Source organism: Myotis nattereri, assembly GCF_964212035.1.
Source record: "Myotis nattereri genome assembly, chromosome: 10".
Taxonomy (NCBI): Eukaryota; Metazoa; Chordata; class Mammalia; order Chiroptera; family Vespertilionidae; genus Myotis; species Myotis nattereri.
The window spans coordinates 72575721-72583395 of record NC_138085.1 but is presented as its reverse complement, the minus strand read 5'-3'; the positions used below and the strand labels follow the sequence as shown (position 1 = coordinate 72583395).

The 7675-nt window shown below is 48.2% G+C and overlaps 1 protein-coding gene across 4 annotated transcripts in view; it reads left to right on the top strand.

The window, feature by feature from the left end:
• The first annotated feature begins 1312 nt into the window (after positions 1 to 1312).
• Positions 1313 to 7675, top strand: part of MAPRE3 (microtubule associated protein RP/EB family member 3) — a 40391-nt gene continuing 34028 nt past the window's right edge. The window contains exon 1 of one of the 4 annotated variants that reach the window (XM_081101003.1): positions 1313 to 1697. The gene's annotated coding sequence lies outside the window, so the exon portion shown is untranslated. The remainder of the gene's footprint in view (positions 1698 to 7675) is intronic. The other 3 variants (XM_081101001.1, XM_081101004.1, XM_081101002.1) reach the window with 3 other exon arrangements.

The window sequence follows — 7675 nt, the reverse complement described above, 5'->3', positions numbered from 1 at the left end:
GGTGCGAACAGCTTACTGATTATAGAGGGTGGCAGGATTCATGGAGGAGGTCAGTACCCAGTGAGAAAATTTACTTAGTAGAAACATTTGGGAGACTAGGTCGAGGGGAGGATTCAGGAAATTAATTTGAGTCTCAAATTAGATGACTAGAGTTTTGGCATTAAGATGGAGGGCTAAGGGAGTGAGGAGGAGGAGTAGTAGTAGTAGTAGTATTTAAAAGATTAAATACAGGTAAAGATCATAAAGAAAATGTTTATTGAGACTCTGGGGTAGTTAGGTCAGAGAAAGTGAGGAAGAATGGGAAACTTCTTTTTCTTTTTTACCTTTTGACCCCCTTCACACATTTCTTTGGGGCCAAAAATAATCTTTGAAGAATCTTTGAAGAAAATCTTTGTCCTCACTTGATTTAATTACATAAACACTTATTGGGGAACTCCACAATAAGTTCCATTCTGTGCCTAGATGCTGAAGGGGCTGATAAGGCAGAATTCCTGCCCACAAGGGGCACAGAGTCTGATTGGGGAGACAGACATGTAAACCAAAGACAATACTATAGAATGTGGGTACAGAGGTAACCACAAGACATCCCTGGAAGTCAGGGCTGAGGATGGGAGAGCCAGAAGTCATCTGCACAAAGAACCAGAAAGGGGGTGAACAGAGTGGAGCCGTGGGCAGGGCACTGCAGGACAATACTATCAGTAGGCATGGACAGGAAGAGGCGGGCTCTAGAACTGGAGAGATCCATAAAAGCAGACTTGGAAAAGGGGATTCGGGAACACCAATGAACATATCAAGGAGGGAGCTAGTTATGAGGAGGTAGAAGCTGAACCAGCTAGTGGGCAAGATGGAAAAGCAAGAATTGTTTACAAATGCATTGGGAGAGAACAGTAAGGTTAATAAAAGTTCAAGTAATATATTGTGTCTAGATGATTTTCTTAGGTCGATTTAGGAGTAAAGGTATAGACTTTCTGGTAGGACACGATAAGGAATGTTTAATGCAGGTAGAGGAAAATCGAATTTGGGGTTTGGAGTAAGAGGCTGTGATAGAAAGCCATAAACCAAGAGTGGAGATTAAAAACCTCGCTTTCGCTCTCGCGTTGTTGAAAGAGAAGAAAAACTCTCCACTTTTTGCTGTGCAGTAGCTGTGAGACACGTAAGAAACCGTCATCTGGCTGCTATGGAATCAGGTGTAAATGGTTGTTCCTTCTGTGATTAGACACACTGCGTGGAGGAATTGTTACCCTGTTGCTAAGGGAAAAGGAAGGGGCTGTTTCCGGTTGCTATGGTGACGAGGTGAGAGCGTTCCCTCGGTACCGCGGTAAATTTACGAGGCTGGGTCGTCTCCTTGTTGCTATGGCAATTTGGAGGGACTGTTCTCGCCGCCCCCCACCTCGCGCCGCCGTCGCCGCCGTCACTAAGACAAGGTGGAAGCAGGGGCTGTCCTTCTCGCACCACCCGGTTGCCTAGGAGACGGCGGGTGCCCCGGCCCCGCCCCGCCCGGAGTGACAGCGTTGGCCGCATCGCGCCTGCGCAGTGCTCTCTTCCCCCCGCAGTCTCTGTGCGTTGACGCCGGAGACCTCGGCGGCCTCTGCTAGGACCCTCCGCCCGGGAGCCGCCGGCCGGAGCCGCAGCCTCTCCGCACCGCCCCCGCCGCCGTCCCCTCCCCCGCCGCCTCCTCCGGAGCCGCCTCGCGCACTGTGAGTCCCGGCCGAGGCAACGGACGCCGTGGGGCTGAGTCAGCGGGAGGCCCGGGCCCGGGCTGGGGGAGGGGAACCGGGCCGCCCCCCCTCGCCTCTCCACCCGCACCCCAACCGCGTCCACCCCCCGCCCGCCTCCTTCCCTCCCTCCCTCCGTGCCGCTCGCCCGGGCTCCCTACGGCCACAGCAGTCAGGCCTCGGCGAGCCACTCCCCCTCCCCTCCCTCCAGACCCACCTGGGGGTCCTTGCCCAGTGGATGCGGCGCTGCCGCACTCATTCCCCCCGAAAACTGCCTTCCGTCCGCGCGCGTTCCTTCTCCTCCCTCCCCCCGGGCCTGACACCGCCGGCCTGTCTGGTTGCCCCAGGGCTGTGCCAGAAAGAGAGTGACCAGGAGAGCGCGAGGGGGCCCTTGGGGGAGGAGGGGCAGTTTGCCTGCCCAAACCGTGGCGCCTCCGGTTTCCTACCCACACGCTCCTGCCCTGGCCGGTGTGGGAAGCGGGGCGGACAGTTCTGACTGGCTGCTGGGCGCTCGTGGGGCTTTCGGAGTAGATGTTGCGGAGAAGGGTTCTGCCCCTTCGCCACCAGCTTCTGTGGAGTGAACACCCGCCGGTGCGCGGTGGCCTCCGAGGGTGGCCTTCGGGTGCAGAGGGGCTAGGAGCGGGGGGAGGGGGGGATTGCGAGTGGGAGCTGAAGTTCCTGCGGGTCCGATGTGTTGTTGTGAATAAGCATCTCGCAGGACTCTTTAAAAGCCCCCCCGCCCATTTTATTTTATTTTATTTTTTTGTAGTACAATCCTGGCATATTGTGAGGTTTGGAAACAGGCCTGGTATCATCCGTAGCAAGTGCTTACTGTGTGTATGTTGAGGGGTTGTGACAGACTTGATCTTGTAATGCCTGTGAATTCCATGTGGTAACCAGTTGGGCAATAGTTTTAACATAATGTGCAGATTAGAGAGGAACTGAGGTTTCTCCGTGGTGCAGGTCTGAAGCCTGTACCCCTTGGCCTCCTGCAGCTGTGCGTCTTTATGGGGGCTGTCACCTGATAGGGGTTCTAGCACTTTGGACCATTCCCTGGGCTGTGTTTGCTACCCATCCACCTGCCCTTCTTGCATTCCCTGGCCTTGGGATAGAGGAAGATTCCAAACTGTTTTTCCTTTTCCAGCTGAAGTCTGAGTTGTTGCCCACAGCTAGAAATTGTTTCTTAACAAACGTGCCTCAACTCGAGGGCTCCTAACTACTGCGTGTGCACCTCATTGCCAAGTTCCTTTGAGTCTTCTTTTTTTTTTTTTCTGGCTTCTAGATTTCAGTGCACTTTTAGAAAAAAATATATAAATATCAGCCAGTTAAACTGTACCTGAGGCTTTGGGAGCCTTTTTACTCCAGACTGCAAAAAAAAAAAAAAAAAAGTAGATGGTTCACTCCTAAAAATCATGCTGAAGGACCCACTCGTGTGGACTTTCTGGGATTGCAAATAGTGACAAATGATTTTGCTCGTTGACTTTGCTCAATCATGGCCTATTGGCAGCCTCTTCAGGGCCACTCCCCACCCCCATGCCCATCAGATTAGTTTACAGAAGCAAAGACGGCTGTCGCCCTACTTTTAAACATGGAGATGGAGTTCGGGAAAACTACAGCCCCCATGCAGCAGCGCAGTTTCTTCTGTTTCAGATGCCAGTCGGGGGTTTGGCGGGATGCACCTGCCTGTGGGGCGATGGGAACTGTGGGGCCTGAGAGGCACATTCCTTCTGTGTGGTCCTCTCTGTGTCACATAGTTCACGGAAATACCCGGGCAGGGCAGGAGCAGACAGCTGTGCTGGAGAGCTGCTCCTCCTGGGCTGAGTGTATTTTGGGAATCAGCAATATTACTGGGGTGGAGGGTTGTGAATTAAGAAGCAAGAAAATGTGCCAAGGCTAGATAGGTCAGGAGGGTGTGAGTAAAATGTTCCCTTTCCAATTTGCTGTGGGATAGTACATTTTCAGAGCATCACAGGAGTTTTTATATGGGTTATATTTGCCTTTGAAATCCATACCAGTGTTTTATGAGATAATGATGGATTGCCTTTAAACTGCTACTGTTGGGAAACAGGACTAATAACTTGTCTCTTACACATTGCCAATCCAGTTGTTACTGAATGTAATTGTTAAGATCAGGGAGAGGGACATTATTTGAACCAAGTTAAACCTAAATCTGTGTAAATCTGTTGTGGTTTTGTAGCACTATATTTCCTTGATTCTAAGAGATAATAACAATTTACCAACACCTTTTAGGTAAAACAATTTAACACTACCAGATCAAAATATACAGAATGTATACACACATTTTCAATAATTATAAAGGCAGCATTTACTAAAATACATTTCATTTTCAAAACTGAGCTATCAACTGTTAAAGTGTGTATACATTTTTTGGGACACCCTGTACATGTTGTTCTAAGGTACATCCTAATTTCAGGAACAGGAAAACAGCCAGTAAATGGCAAGACTTTAGGGAGGGATTTGTGTGTCTCAGGACTAAGCAAGAATGATATTTGTAATATTCCTGGGTGCGTGATGATGCCATCACTTGGTTAGCATCCTGAGAGTGCATGCATTGTGAGGAGGGATTTCCTCAAACCCTTCCCCCAAGCCATGTATCTGAGATGATTGGCTGGACTTAGGCATGGTAGTTGGCTACTGAACACAGGAAAGTTCCTATGTGAGACGACAACCCAAGGCCATCATATGGTACCCTCCAGAAGCTTAGTGAGCCACCTGGAAGCAGATGTCTTATGAGTTATACCTGAATTTAGCCAAATCACATCTCTCAGAAGCTGAACAGAGAATATGATTTCCGTAAACCAGAATGCCTCTGCCCCGATTTGTTTACAGATCCTGAGACGCATGCGCTCCTCCTCAGGATGTTAGAAGTGGAGGAGACTTCAAATGGTATAGTTCAGTGTCCTCATGTCCAGACTTTGACACAAGACACCAAAAGTTCAGTGACTTGCCCAAGGCCACCCACTAATGTAGCAAGCATGTGAAAACGCTGTAACTGTGTATGCCATGCACATAAACATTGGTGGCTGTTAGTGGCTGAGTCAGGATTAGAACCCAGATTTCCCGACTAGATCTATTCTGCAATACCATGTTGCTTCATCCCTTATGTTTAGTATTCCAGAGGGCTTTAATAAAAATAATTTAGTCATCTGTAATTAGCCCTGTAGACAAGGACTTGTTTTATTGTCTGAGATGTTGCAAAGCCAGGCGAAATGCAGTGTTGCACTGTCTAATTATATATTTATTATTGCCACCTTACAGATAGTAATTTTTCCTTACACATTTCAACCTCAGGAAGGTCAGTCCTTTTTAAATTTGCATCATCTAACATAAAGCAAACGTGAAGGTGGGTGAAGTCTTCTCAATTTCCTCTGTGAGCTGCTGAGGTGGAGACGGCTGAACAGGCAGAGAGGATGAAGCTGGATTCTCTTCCAGCTCCAGAAGGTAGCCCCCTGGAGTCCTGGAAGCCACTGGGACTTCTGATCCCACCTTGGGAAAGTGAGGCGGTCTGGCCTCTGGAAGACAGACCTGAGTTCAGATCCCAGTCCTCCACCTCTTGGCTGTGTGGCCTCGGCAAGGTGTGGGGCCCCTGAGTGCTGAGTCCCTCCCCTGCAATCCTGGAAATAACTGGTTTACATGGTGGTTGTGAGGATCAAATGAAAGAAAGTTTTCACAGTGCCTGCTTAATAAGAGACAGCGACCTTTACTTTTTATTACTAAAGTGTAAAATAAAAACATAATGCTTTGAAACATTTATTGTGACTTTAGTCCATCTTGGACCTTCAGTTTAGCAGCAGCCCTCATCTCCTGGCAGCCCTCTCGTGTGTCTGACATGCACAGAGAGATTGTTTGTCGTGTGAAGACCTGGCACTCGCAGTGTTATTTCGACTGCCAAAATAGGAGTATATGAAATGCCCCTTTGTCTCCATGTATTCAGCTGACCTGGTTATCTGAAAGGCTGGCAGGGCGGGAGCAGTTGACGAGGAGAGCACAGACTTGGTGTGTTTGTGTGTGTTGTGGGGGCGCTTGGTCCTCCAGCTGGGGAGGCCTGTCTGGGAAGTGATCTTAATTTGAAATGGAAGTGCTGCTGAGCTCTTGCTTGTGAATAAAGCTCACATGGCCTGCACTTACTTCCTCCGCTATCAGAGGCAGCGCTTTCATCTGTGACTTTGCTCAGATGGGCTTCTGCGTCCAGGAGATCTACGGGCCAGAGAAAGGAGCGATCCATCTTCGGTAAAGGGAGGTCATTTTGGATGGCAGCAGTTCCAGATGGGCTCGAGGCAGACTACCAAGTAATTAAGGAGCCAGGGCCATTCAGTTAGGAAGACACAAATGAATTTAAATTTCTGTCAATTTCAAGAGGCAAGAAAATACTCATCTAAAGACTGAAAAAAGTAGACACAGTAGTGTTTGCCTCTGGGAAGTGGGGTTTGGTTGTGGAAGAGGGAAAGAGACTCAAAGGGGAGCTTTTGCTTCATATATGCTTCTATGTACGAGTTGTTACAAGAATCGTGTGCTTTTGCAATTTAATGAAGATCGATAGAATTGGCAGTGGCTGGTTTTCGGTAAATGCGTTTTGGCACAAAAAGAAGCCTTCAGTGCGTGGGGCTTTTAGGGTTAGACTGCTGCCTTTGAGCAGGCCACACCCATTTGCATCAAACCAGGCTCTTTTTTTTTTTTTAAATATATTTTATTGATTTTTTACAGAGAGGAAGGGAGAGAGATAGAGAGTTAGAAACATCGATGAGAGAGAAACATCGATCAGCTGCCTCCTGCACATCTCCTACTGGGGATATGCCCGCAACCCAGGTACATGCCCTTGACCGGAATCGAACCTGGGACCCTTCAGTCCGCAGGCCGACGCTCTATCCACTGAGCCAAACCGGTTTCGGCAAACCAGGCTCTTAAGTGGTGGCAGGACCCTCCAGCGTGGCTGCTTCCCTGGCAGCCCAGCATACTTCACTGACCTCCTACCTCAGCACCTCTTCTTAGTCTCATTTCCTGCTTGAGAATAGTCCCTTCCTTCTCTTGCCCAGTTGAAGTAATCATTACTATTCTAATAAGCTAATTTAATTTTCAACTATTAATGAAAATGGCATCAGACCATACGAGAGAGGGAAAGAGAGAAATAGCAATGTGAGAGAGAAACACATTGATCGGTTGCCTCCTGCACATGCCCTGACCTGGGCTCTTGCCTGGGAAGGATCCTGCAACCAAGATACATGCCCTTGACCGGAATCGAACCCGGGACCCTTCAGTCTGCAGGCCAACGCTCGATCCACTGAGCCAAACAGGCTGAGCATACAGTCTTTATGAAAAATCCAAACCTCTTACTTAGCATCAAGAGGGCTTGAAGTTCAAAGGAACCCTAACTGAAATGCTGACAGACTCTGTTACCATGACTGTGTTTTAGATCCAAACTGGTTGATAGAGCACACCTTTCAAATAGGTTTATTTAAATGCTTCTCTTAAGAATTAGTGATAAACTATGACAACTTTTTAAAGTATTATTGAGCTTTTAATCATCTCATATGTTGTTGTTTCCTAGCCAGACGTCCTGTTTATTATAGAAAGATGACACACCTATCATTTGGACATGTGCTCACATACCCAGGAATTAAGATGGGTTATGCTGAGTAATCCGCATTCCATCACCCAGTCTTCCCTTTCGGCCAAGAGTACAAATGTGTGTGACAGTTGGCCAAGGTTGGTGAGGCACCCTTTGGCCAGGGATGGTTTTCCCTTTCTGTAGAGTTGACTGGCCAATACTGGCCTAAGCCCTAGGTATTATTCTCACTAGCATTGTGCCTACCAACTTGGCTAAATTAGCCAGGTAGCGTCAACTTTTTAGCATAATGCCAGTGTTTTGAGCTCCGGACATTTCATTTGTCTGAAGAAAAGGACTTGGCCTATCTAAAGTGTATTAACTCTGTGTAAGGTTA